The following is a 10,199-nucleotide window of genomic DNA, read 5'->3' as shown; positions in this document are numbered from 1 at the left end:
TTGAGCACTAGAAATAAAAAAAAATATAAATATAAATAAGAATAAAATAAATCGGCCCGGACTGAAAGCCCAACTACCCGTACCGGGTTCGGACACTAATTTTGATATAAATAGGAGCCGCTATTATAGCTTTTATACCCTTATAAAGTAGGGCATATCTAGTGTTTGGCCTTTAAAGTGGTGAGAATTATGACTTGTGTCTAACAAGTCAAATTGTACTAGTGCATATTGTGACAAATAGTAACAAGTCCATTTTAAAGTACAAGTACTTTCTAGTTCCAAAAGTAACTGGTGTGCAGTACCTGTGACCTGTACCACCAGTTTGTGTGAAAGTGAAATCGTTTTTGGTGATGGGTCCCACCCCAAACTTCCTTAACCTTTCACCTACTTCGTAAATGTGCATAGGAAGTGGATGGTTTGCCTGACTGCTGTCCTCTAACTTTATTGCGGGACTGCACCTGCCTTTCAATTGTTTCAGTCCATCCGATTAATCCAACCATTGATATCATGTCACATATCCTTTTTATTTCTTTTTTAAAATTTAAAATTAAAATAAAAATGGAAACATGGTGCTGGTTGAACCACACAATTGATCCAATGGTCCATAACAATTGAAGTGTGTGCGGGGGAGACCAAACCTTTTTTAAAATTAAAAAACATTTTTTGTCAAAAAATAGTATTACTTTTAGTTAATTAAGCCTTCGAATGTTTATTTAACTTAATTAACCATTCTGAAAAAGAAAAAAACAGTAATTAATTAATGAGATAATGAGATTAGGAGAACAATTACAAACACTTAACAAATACACACTTAACACTAAGTCCAAACACTTACAAACACAGTTACAAACACTTACACAAATACACAATTACAAACACTAAGTACACAATTACAAACACTTATAACAGTTCACATAAACTGGCAATTACAATGACTAAAACACTTAATACTAGCAGTTCATTAGAAACACAACATTCATTAACATAGACAACACCAATAAAGTCACTACAATTTTGACCGTCATCCTCTGATCATTAAATTTCTTTTCAACTTCTTCAATTTTCTTCCTTCCATCTTCAATAACCCCTAAAAAAAACTTTGACAGTGCATCAATTCTGCCATCGTCAACTTCATCAACATCAAAGATCTCATCTTCTTCATCAACCCAAATAAACATATTACATGTGGTTGGCATCTAGCAACAATAATCCAAAACATAAAAGTATTGAGAAAAAATTAAAATAAAAAATCGCACAAAAGTTAATTTAATTGTAAATTACTACCATCCAAAATGGACACCTCCAGAACTGTCTCCCTGCATGAATACCCTTTTTTGCAGTCAAAAGTATAGTATGAAAGCCGCAACGACACAATCTTCCCCGGCGAGAAACTGACGACGAAGGTACAGACATGGAAGAATGAGATTGGGAATTATTGCTTTCGTTTCTGCTACCGCCGCATCTTCGATTGTTGATTCGATTACCTTCCATAAGTCACAAATTCTGGAGCACGAAAGCTTTTATGAGGAGAGCGGAGAGAAAAAATTAGAGGAAGAAGACGATTAAAAGGGAGAGGGTCTGAATAAGTGGAATAAATTTAGGGTTTTGACTTTAAAAGATATGTCACATAATAACTGGGCCGGGTATGTAACTGGGCCGGGTATATAACTGGGCCGCTGCTGATATTTTAACCTTATATTTGCATCATTTTTTATTAAAAAATTATTAATTAATAATAATGCTAAACATGAGGAGTCTAATAAAAATTATTTTTTAGATACATTGGTAGATTGATATATCTAGAGTGTATCTAATAATTATTCAACATATAAGTCTACAACCTGATTTCAAAATAATTTTTCTCATTTTTTTTTCATCTTGTTTGTTCTTCTTTTGGTTCCACCCATTCTTCATCTTCCTCAGATTTGCAAATCATACCTTATAAAACTTCAATGACAACAACAAAATCTATAATAGGGTATATATTTTACACAAGTGATGAAGAACTCGTACATTACTACTTGAAACACAAATAATTTTGTGATGATTTTATGGTCGACAACATAGCTCATATTCATCTTCTCAACTTTGCACCATCAGAATTACCAGGTATATGTCATTAATTTTCAACAACATTTTTTTTTCTTGTTTAATGGGGTTATATATGAAATGGTGGTTTTTTTATCTTTTATTTTTCTCATTCTTGTGTTTATATAAATGTGATATGTTACAGCAAAGTTGAAGATGAAATCAGATGAGAAAGAAGGATTTTTCTTTACTTGTCTTGATTTGATTTGATGAACAAAATTACAAGGTGTGATGGAAAAGCAACGGGTGGTTATTGGAAGATTAGCGGCAAAGGCTGTATAATCAATAAAAAAGACACACTAACAATGTTATTTGTAGAAAAAATACTGTTCTTTTCTATACTTCTCTTCATGAAAAAAACAACTGGGTTATTCACGAATACCATGCAATTGAAGCAATTTGTCCTCACAACAAGGTATATGGTTTTCATGTTGTTTGTGTTGAAATGAAAAAACCTTTCACCCATCCTCGACATCTTCAGGCCTTCCCCTAACCCATAGAGGTCTTTCTCTCACATTTCAGCCATCCTCGACATCTTCAGGCCTTCCCATAACCCATATAGGTCTTCCTCTCACATTTCAGCCATCCTCGACATCTTCAGGCCTTCCCATAACCCATATAGGTCTTCCTCTCACCTTTCAGCCATCCTCGACATCTTCAGGCCTTCCCCTAACCCATAGAGGTCTTCCTCTCACATTTCAGCCATCCTCGACATCTTCAGGCCTTCCCATAACCCATAGAGGTCTTCCTCTCACATTTCAGCCATCCTCGACATCTTCAGGCCTTCCCCTAACCCATAGAGGTCTTCCTCTCACCTTTCAGCCATCCTCGACATCTTCAGGCCTTCCCCTAACCCATAGAGGTCTTCCTCTCACATTTCAGCAATCCTCGACATCTTCAGGCCTTCCCCTAACCCATATAGGTCTTCCTCTCACATTTCAGCCATCCTCGACATCTTCAGGCCTTCCCATAACCCATAGAGGTCTTCCTCTCACCTTTCAGCCATCCTCGACATCTTCAGGCCTTCCCCTAACCCATAGAGGTCTTCCTCTCACATTTCAGCCATCCTCGACATCTTCAGGCCTTCCCCTAACCCATAGAGGTCTTCCTCTCACATTTCAGCCATCCTCGACATCTTCTGGCCTTCCCCTAACCCATAGAGGTCTTCCTCTCACATTTCAGCCATCCTCAACATATTCAGGCCTTCCCATAACCCATATAGGTCTTCCTCTCACATTTCAGCCATCCTCGACATCTTCAGGCCTTCCCATAACCCATATAGGTCTTCCTCTCACCTTTCAGCCATCCTCGACATCTTCAGGCCTTCCCCTAACCCATATAGGTCTTCCTCTCACATTTCAGCCATCCTCGACATCTTCAGGCCTTCCCATAACCCATAGAGGTCTTCCTCTCACCTTTCAGCCATCCTCGACATCTTCAGGCCTTCCCCTAACCCATAGAGGTCTTCCTCTCACATTTCAGCCATCCTCGACATCTTCAGGCCTTCCCCTAACCCATAGAGGTCTTCCTCTCACATTTCAGCCATCCTCGACATCTTCAGGCCTTCCCCTAACCCATAGAGGTCTTCCTCTCACATTTCAGCCATCCTCGACATCTTCAGGCCTTCCCCTAACCCATAGAGGTCTTCCTCTCACCTTTCAGCCATCCTCGACATCTTCAGGCCTTCCCCTAACCCATAGAGGTCTTCCTCTCACATTTCAGCCATCCTCGACATCTTCAGGCCTTTCCCTAACCCATATAGGTCTTCCTCTCACATTTCAGCCATCCTCGACATCTTCAGGCCTTCCCCTAACCCATAGAGGTCTTCCTCTCACCTTTCCTCATTTTTTCTTCATCTTGTCTGTTCTTCTTTTGGTTCCACCCATTCTTCATCTTCCTTAGATTTGCAAATCATACCTTATAAAACTTCAATGACAGCAACAAAATCTATAATAGGGTATATATTTTACCCAAGTGATGAAGAACTCGTAAATTACTACTTGAAGCACAAATAATTTTGTGATGATTTTATGGTCGACAACATAGCTCATATTCATCTTCTCAACTTTGCACCATCAGAATTACCAGGTATATGTCATTAATTTTCTACAACATTTTTTTTTCTTGTTTAATGGGGTTATATATGAAATGGTGGTTTTTTTATCTTTTATTTTTCTCATTCTTGTGTTTATATAAATGTGATATGTTACAGCAAAGTTGAAGATGAAATCAGATGAGAAAGAAGGATTTTTCTTTACTTGTCTTGATTTGATGAAGATGAACAAAATTACAAGGTGTGATGGAAAAGCAACGGGTGGTTATTGGAAGATTAGCGGCAAAGGCTGTATAATCAATAAAAAAGACACACTAACAATGTTATTTGTAGAAAAAATACTGTTCTTTTCTATACTTCTCTTCATGAAAAAAACAACTGGGTTATTCACGAATACCATGCAATTGAAGCAATTTGTCCTCACAACAAGGTATATGGTTTTCATGTTGTTTGTGTTGAAATGAAAAAACCTTTCACCCATCCTCGACATCTTCAGGCCTTCCCCTAACCCATATAGGTCTTCCTCTCACATTTCAGCCATCCTCGACATCTTCAGGCCTTCCCATAACCCATAGAGGTCTTCCTCTCACCTTTCAGCCATCCTCGACATCTTCAGGCCTTCCCCTAACCCATATAGGTCTTCCTCTCACATTTCAGCCATCCTCGACATCTTCAGGCCTTCCCCTAACCCATAGAGGTCTTCCTCTCACCTTTCAGCCATCCTCGACATCTTCAGGCCTTCCCCTAACCCATAGAGGTCTTCCTCTCACCTTTCCTCATTTTTTCTTCATCTTGTCTGTTCTTCTTTTGGTTCCACCCATTCTTCATCTTCCTTAGATTTGCAAATCATACCTTATAAAACTTCAATGACAGCAACAAAATCTATAATAGGGTATATATTTTACCCAAGTGATGAAGAACTCGTAAATTACTACTTGAAGCACAAATAATTTTGTGATGATTTTATGGTCGACAACATAGCTCATATTCATCTTCTCAACTTTGCACCATCAGAATTACCAGGTATATGTCATTAATTTTCTACAACATTTTTTTTTCTTGTTTAATGGGGTTATATATGAAATGGTGGTTTTTTTATCTTTTATTTTTCTCATTCTTGTGTTTATATAAATGTGATATGTTACAGCAAAGTTGAAGATGAAATCAGATGAGAAAGAAGGATTTTTCTTTACTTGTCTTGATTTGATGAAGATGAACAAAATTACAAGGTGTGATGGAAAAGCAACGGGTGGTTATTGGAAGATTAGCGGCAAAGGCTGTATAATCAATAAAAAAGACACACTAACAATGTTATTTGTAGAAAAAATACTGTTCTTTTCTATACTTCTCTTCATGAAAAAAACAACTGGGTTATTCACGAATACCATGCAATTGAAGCAATTTGTCCTCACAACAAGGTATATGGTTTTCATGTTGTTTGTGTTGAAATGAAAAAACCTTTCACCCATCCTCGACATCTTCAGGCCTTCCCCTAACCCATAGAGGTCTTTCTCTCACATTTCAGCCATCCTCGACATCTTCAGGCCTTCCCATAACCCATATAGGTCTTCCTCTCACATTTCAGCCATCCTCGACATCTTCAGGCCTTCCCATAACCCATGTAGGTCTTCCTCTCACCTTTCAGCCATCCTCGACATCTTCAGGCCTTCCCCTAACCCATAGAGGTCTTCCTCTCACATTTCAGCCATCCTCGACATCTTCAGGCCTTCCCATAACCCATAGAGGTCTTCCTCTCACATTTCAGCCATCCTCGACATCTTCAGGCCTTCCCCTAACCCATAGAGGTCTTCCTCTCACCTTTCAGCCATCCTCGACATCTTCAGGCCTTCCCCTAACCCATAGAGGTCTTCCTCTCACATTTCAGCCATCCTCGACATATTCAGGCCTTCCCATAACCCATATAGGTCTTCCTCTCACATTTCAGCCATCCTCGACATCTTCAGGCCTTCCCATAACCCATATAGGTCTTCCTCTCACCTTTCAGCCATCCTCGACATCTTCAGGCCTTCCCCTAACCCATATAGGTCTTCCTCTCACATTTCAGCCATCCTCGACATCTTCAGGCCTTCCCATAACCCATAGAGGTCTTCCTCTCACCTTTCAGCCATCCTCGACATCTTCAGGCCTTCCCCTAACCCATAGAGGTCTTCCTCTCACATTTCAGGCATCCTCGACATCTTCAGGCCTTCCCCTAACCCATAGAGGTCTTCCTCTCACATTTCAGCCATCCTCGACATCTTCAGGCCTTCCCCTAACCCATAGAGGTCTTCCTCTCACATTTCAGCCATCCTCGACATCTTCAGGCCTTCCCCTAACCCATAGAGGTCTTCCTCTCACCTTTCAGCCATCCTCGACATCTTCAGGCCTTCCCCTAACCCATAGAGGTCTTCCTCTCACATTTCAGCCATCCTCGACATCTTCAGGCCTTTCCCTAACCCATATAGGTCTTCCTCTCACATTTCAGCCATCCTCGACATCTTCAGGCCTTCCCCTAACCCATAGAGGTCTTCCTCTCACCTTTCCTCATTTTTTCTTCATCTTGTCTGTTCTTCTTTTGGTTCCACCCATTCTTCATCTTCCTTAGATTTGCAAATCATACCTTATAAAACTTCAATGACAGCAACAAAATCTATAATAGGGTATATATTTTACCCAAGTGATGAAGAACTCGTAAATTACTACTTGAAGCACAAATAATTTTGTGATGATTTTATGGTCGACAACATAGCTCATATTCATCTTCTCAACTTTGCACCATCAGAATTACCAGGTATATGTCATTAATTTTCTACAACATTTTTTTTTCTTGTTTAATGGGGTTATATATGAAATGGTGGTTTTTTTATCTTTTATTTTTCTCATTCTTGTGTTTATATAAATGTGATATGTTACAGCAAAGTTGAAGATGAAATCAGATGAGAAAGAAGGATTTTTCTTTACTTGTCTTGATTTGATGAAGATGAACAAAATTACAAGGTGTGATGGAAAAGCAACGGGTGGTTATTGGAAGATTAGCGGCAAAGGCTGTATAATCAATAAAAAAGACACACTAACAATGTTATTTGTAGAAAAAATACTGTTCTTTTCTATACTTCTCTTCATGAAAAAAACAACTGGGTTATTCACGAATACCATGCAATTGAAGCAATTTGTCCTCACAACAAGGTATATGGTTTTCATGTTGTTTGTGTTGAAATGAAAAAACCTTTCACCCATCCTCGACATCTTCAGGCCTTCCCCTAACCCATATAGGTCTTCCTCTCACATTTCAGCCATCCTCGACATCTTCAGGCCTTCCCATAACCCATAGAGGTCTTCCTCTCACCTTTCAGCCATCCTCGACATCTTCAGGCCTTCCCCTAACCCATATAGGTCTTCCTCTCACATTTCAGCCATCCTCGACATCTTCAGGCCTTCCCCTAACCCATAGAGGTCTTCCTCTCACCTTTCAGCCATCCTCGACATCTTCAGGCCTTCCCCTAACCCATATAGGTCTTCCTCTCACATTTCAGCCATCCTCGACATCTTCAGGCCTTCCCCTAACCCATAGAGGTCTTCCTCTCACCTTTCCTCATTTTTTCTTCATCTTGTCTGTTCTTCTTTTGGTTCCACCCATTCTTCATCTTCCTTAGATTTGCAAATCATACCTTATAAAACTTCAATGACAGCAACAAAATCTATAATAGGGTATATATTTTACCCAAGTGATGAAGAACTCGTAAATTACTACTTGAAGCACAAATAATTTTGTGATGATTTTATGGTCGACAACATAGCTCATATTCATCTTCTCAACTTTGCACCATCAGAATTACCAGGTATATGTCATTAATTTTCTACAACATTTTTTTTTCTTGTTTAATGGGGTTATATATGAAATGGTGGTTTTTTTATCTTTTATTTTTCTCATTCTTGTGTTTATATAAATGTGATATGTTACAGCAAAGTTGAAGATGAAATCAGATGAGAAAGAAGGATTTTTCTTTACTTGTCTTGATTTGATGAAGATGAACAAAATTACAAGGTGTGATGGAAAAGCAACGGGTGGTTATTGGAAGATTAGCGGCAAAGGCTGTATAATCAATAAAAAAGACACACTAACAATGTTATTTGTAGAAAAAATACTGTTCTTTTCTATACTTCTCTTCATGAAAAAAACAACTGGGTTATTCACGAATACCATGCAATTGAAGCAATTTGTCCTCACAACAAGGTATATGGTTTTCATGTTGTTTGTGTTGAAATGAAAAAACCTTTCACCCATCCTCGACATCTTCAGGCCTTCCCCTAACCCATATAGGTCTTCCTCTCACATTTCAGCCATCCTCGACATCTTCAGGCCTTCCCATAACCCATAGAGGTCTTCCTCTCACCTTTCAGCCATCCTCGACATCTTCAGGCCTTCCCCTAACCCATATAGGTCTTCCTCTCACATTTCAGCCATCCTCGACATCTTCAGGCCTTCCCCTAACCCATAGAGGTCTTCCTCTAACCTTTCAGCCATCCTCGACATCTTCAGGCCTTCCCCTAACCCATATAGGTCTTCCTCTCACATTTCAGCCATCCTCGACATCTTCAGGCCTTCCCATAACCCATAGAGGTCTTCCTCTCACCTTTCAGCCATCCTCGACATCTTCAGGCCTTCCCCTAACCCATAGAGGTCTTCCTCTCACATTTCAGCCATCCTCGACATCTTCAGGCCTTCCCCTAACCCATAGAGGTCTTCCTCTCACATTTCAGCCATCCTCGACATCTTCAGGCCTTCCCCTAACCCATAGAGGTCTTCCTCTCACATTTCAGCCATCCTCGACATCTTCAGGCCTTCCCCTAACCCATAGAGGTCTTCCTCTCACCTTTCAGCCATCCTCGACATCTTCAGGCCTTCCCCTAACCCATAGAGGTCTTCCTCTCACATTTCAGCCATCCTCGACATCTTCAGGCCTTTCCCTAACCCATATAGGTCTTCCTCTCACATTTCAGCCATCCTCGACATCTTCAGGCCTTCCCCTAACCCATAGAGGTCTTCCTCTCACCTTTCCTCATTTTTTCTTCATCTTGTCTGTTCTTCTTTTGGTTCCACCCATTCTTCATCTTCCTTAGATTTGCAAATCATACCTTATAAAACTTCAATGACAGCAACAAAATCTATAATAGGGTATATATTTTACCCAAGTGATGAAGAACTCGTAAATTACTACTTGAAGCACAAATAATTTTGTGATGATTTTATGGTCGACAACATAGCTCATATTCATCTTCTCAACTTTGCATCATCAGAATTACCAGGTATATGTCATTAATTTTCTACAACATTTTTTTTTCTTGTTTAATGGGGTTATATATGAAATGGTGGTTTTTTTATCTTTTATTTTTCTCATTCTTGTGTTTATATAAATGTGATATTTTACAGCAAAGTTGAAGATGAAATCAGATGAGAAAGAAGGATTTTTCTTTACTTGTCTTGATTTGATGAAGATGAACAAAATTACAAGGTGTGATGGAAAAGCAACGGGTGGTTATTGGAAGATTAGCGGCAAAGGCTGTATAATCAATAAAAAAGACACACTAACAATGTTATTTGTAGAAAAAATACTGTTCTTTTCTATACTTCTCTTCATGAAAAAAACAACTGGGTTATTCACGAATACCATGCAATTGAAGCAATTTGTCCTCACAACAAGGTATATGGTTTTCATGTTGTTTGTGTTGAAATGAAAAAACCTTTCACCCATCCTCGACATCTTCAGGCCTTCCCCTAACCCATATAGGTCTTCCTCTCACATTTCAGCCATCCTCGACATCTTCAGGCCTTCCCATAACCCATAGAGGTCTTCCTCTCACCTTTCAGCCATCCTCGACATCTTCAGGCCTTCCCCTAACCCATATAGGTCTTCCTCTCACATTTCAGCCATCCTCGACATCTTCAGGCCTTCCCCTAACCCATAGAGGTCTTCCTCTCACCTTTCAGCCATCCTCGACATCTTCAGGCCTTCCCCTAACCCATATAGGTCTTCCTCTCACATTTCAGCCATCCTCG

Source organism: Trifolium pratense, linkage group LG1, assembly GCF_020283565.1.
Source record: "Trifolium pratense cultivar HEN17-A07 linkage group LG1, ARS_RC_1.1, whole genome shotgun sequence".
Classification (NCBI taxonomy): Eukaryota; Viridiplantae; Streptophyta; class Magnoliopsida; order Fabales; family Fabaceae; genus Trifolium; species Trifolium pratense.
The sequence above is the reverse complement of the archived record's forward strand: the minus strand, read 5'-3'. Positions refer to the sequence as shown.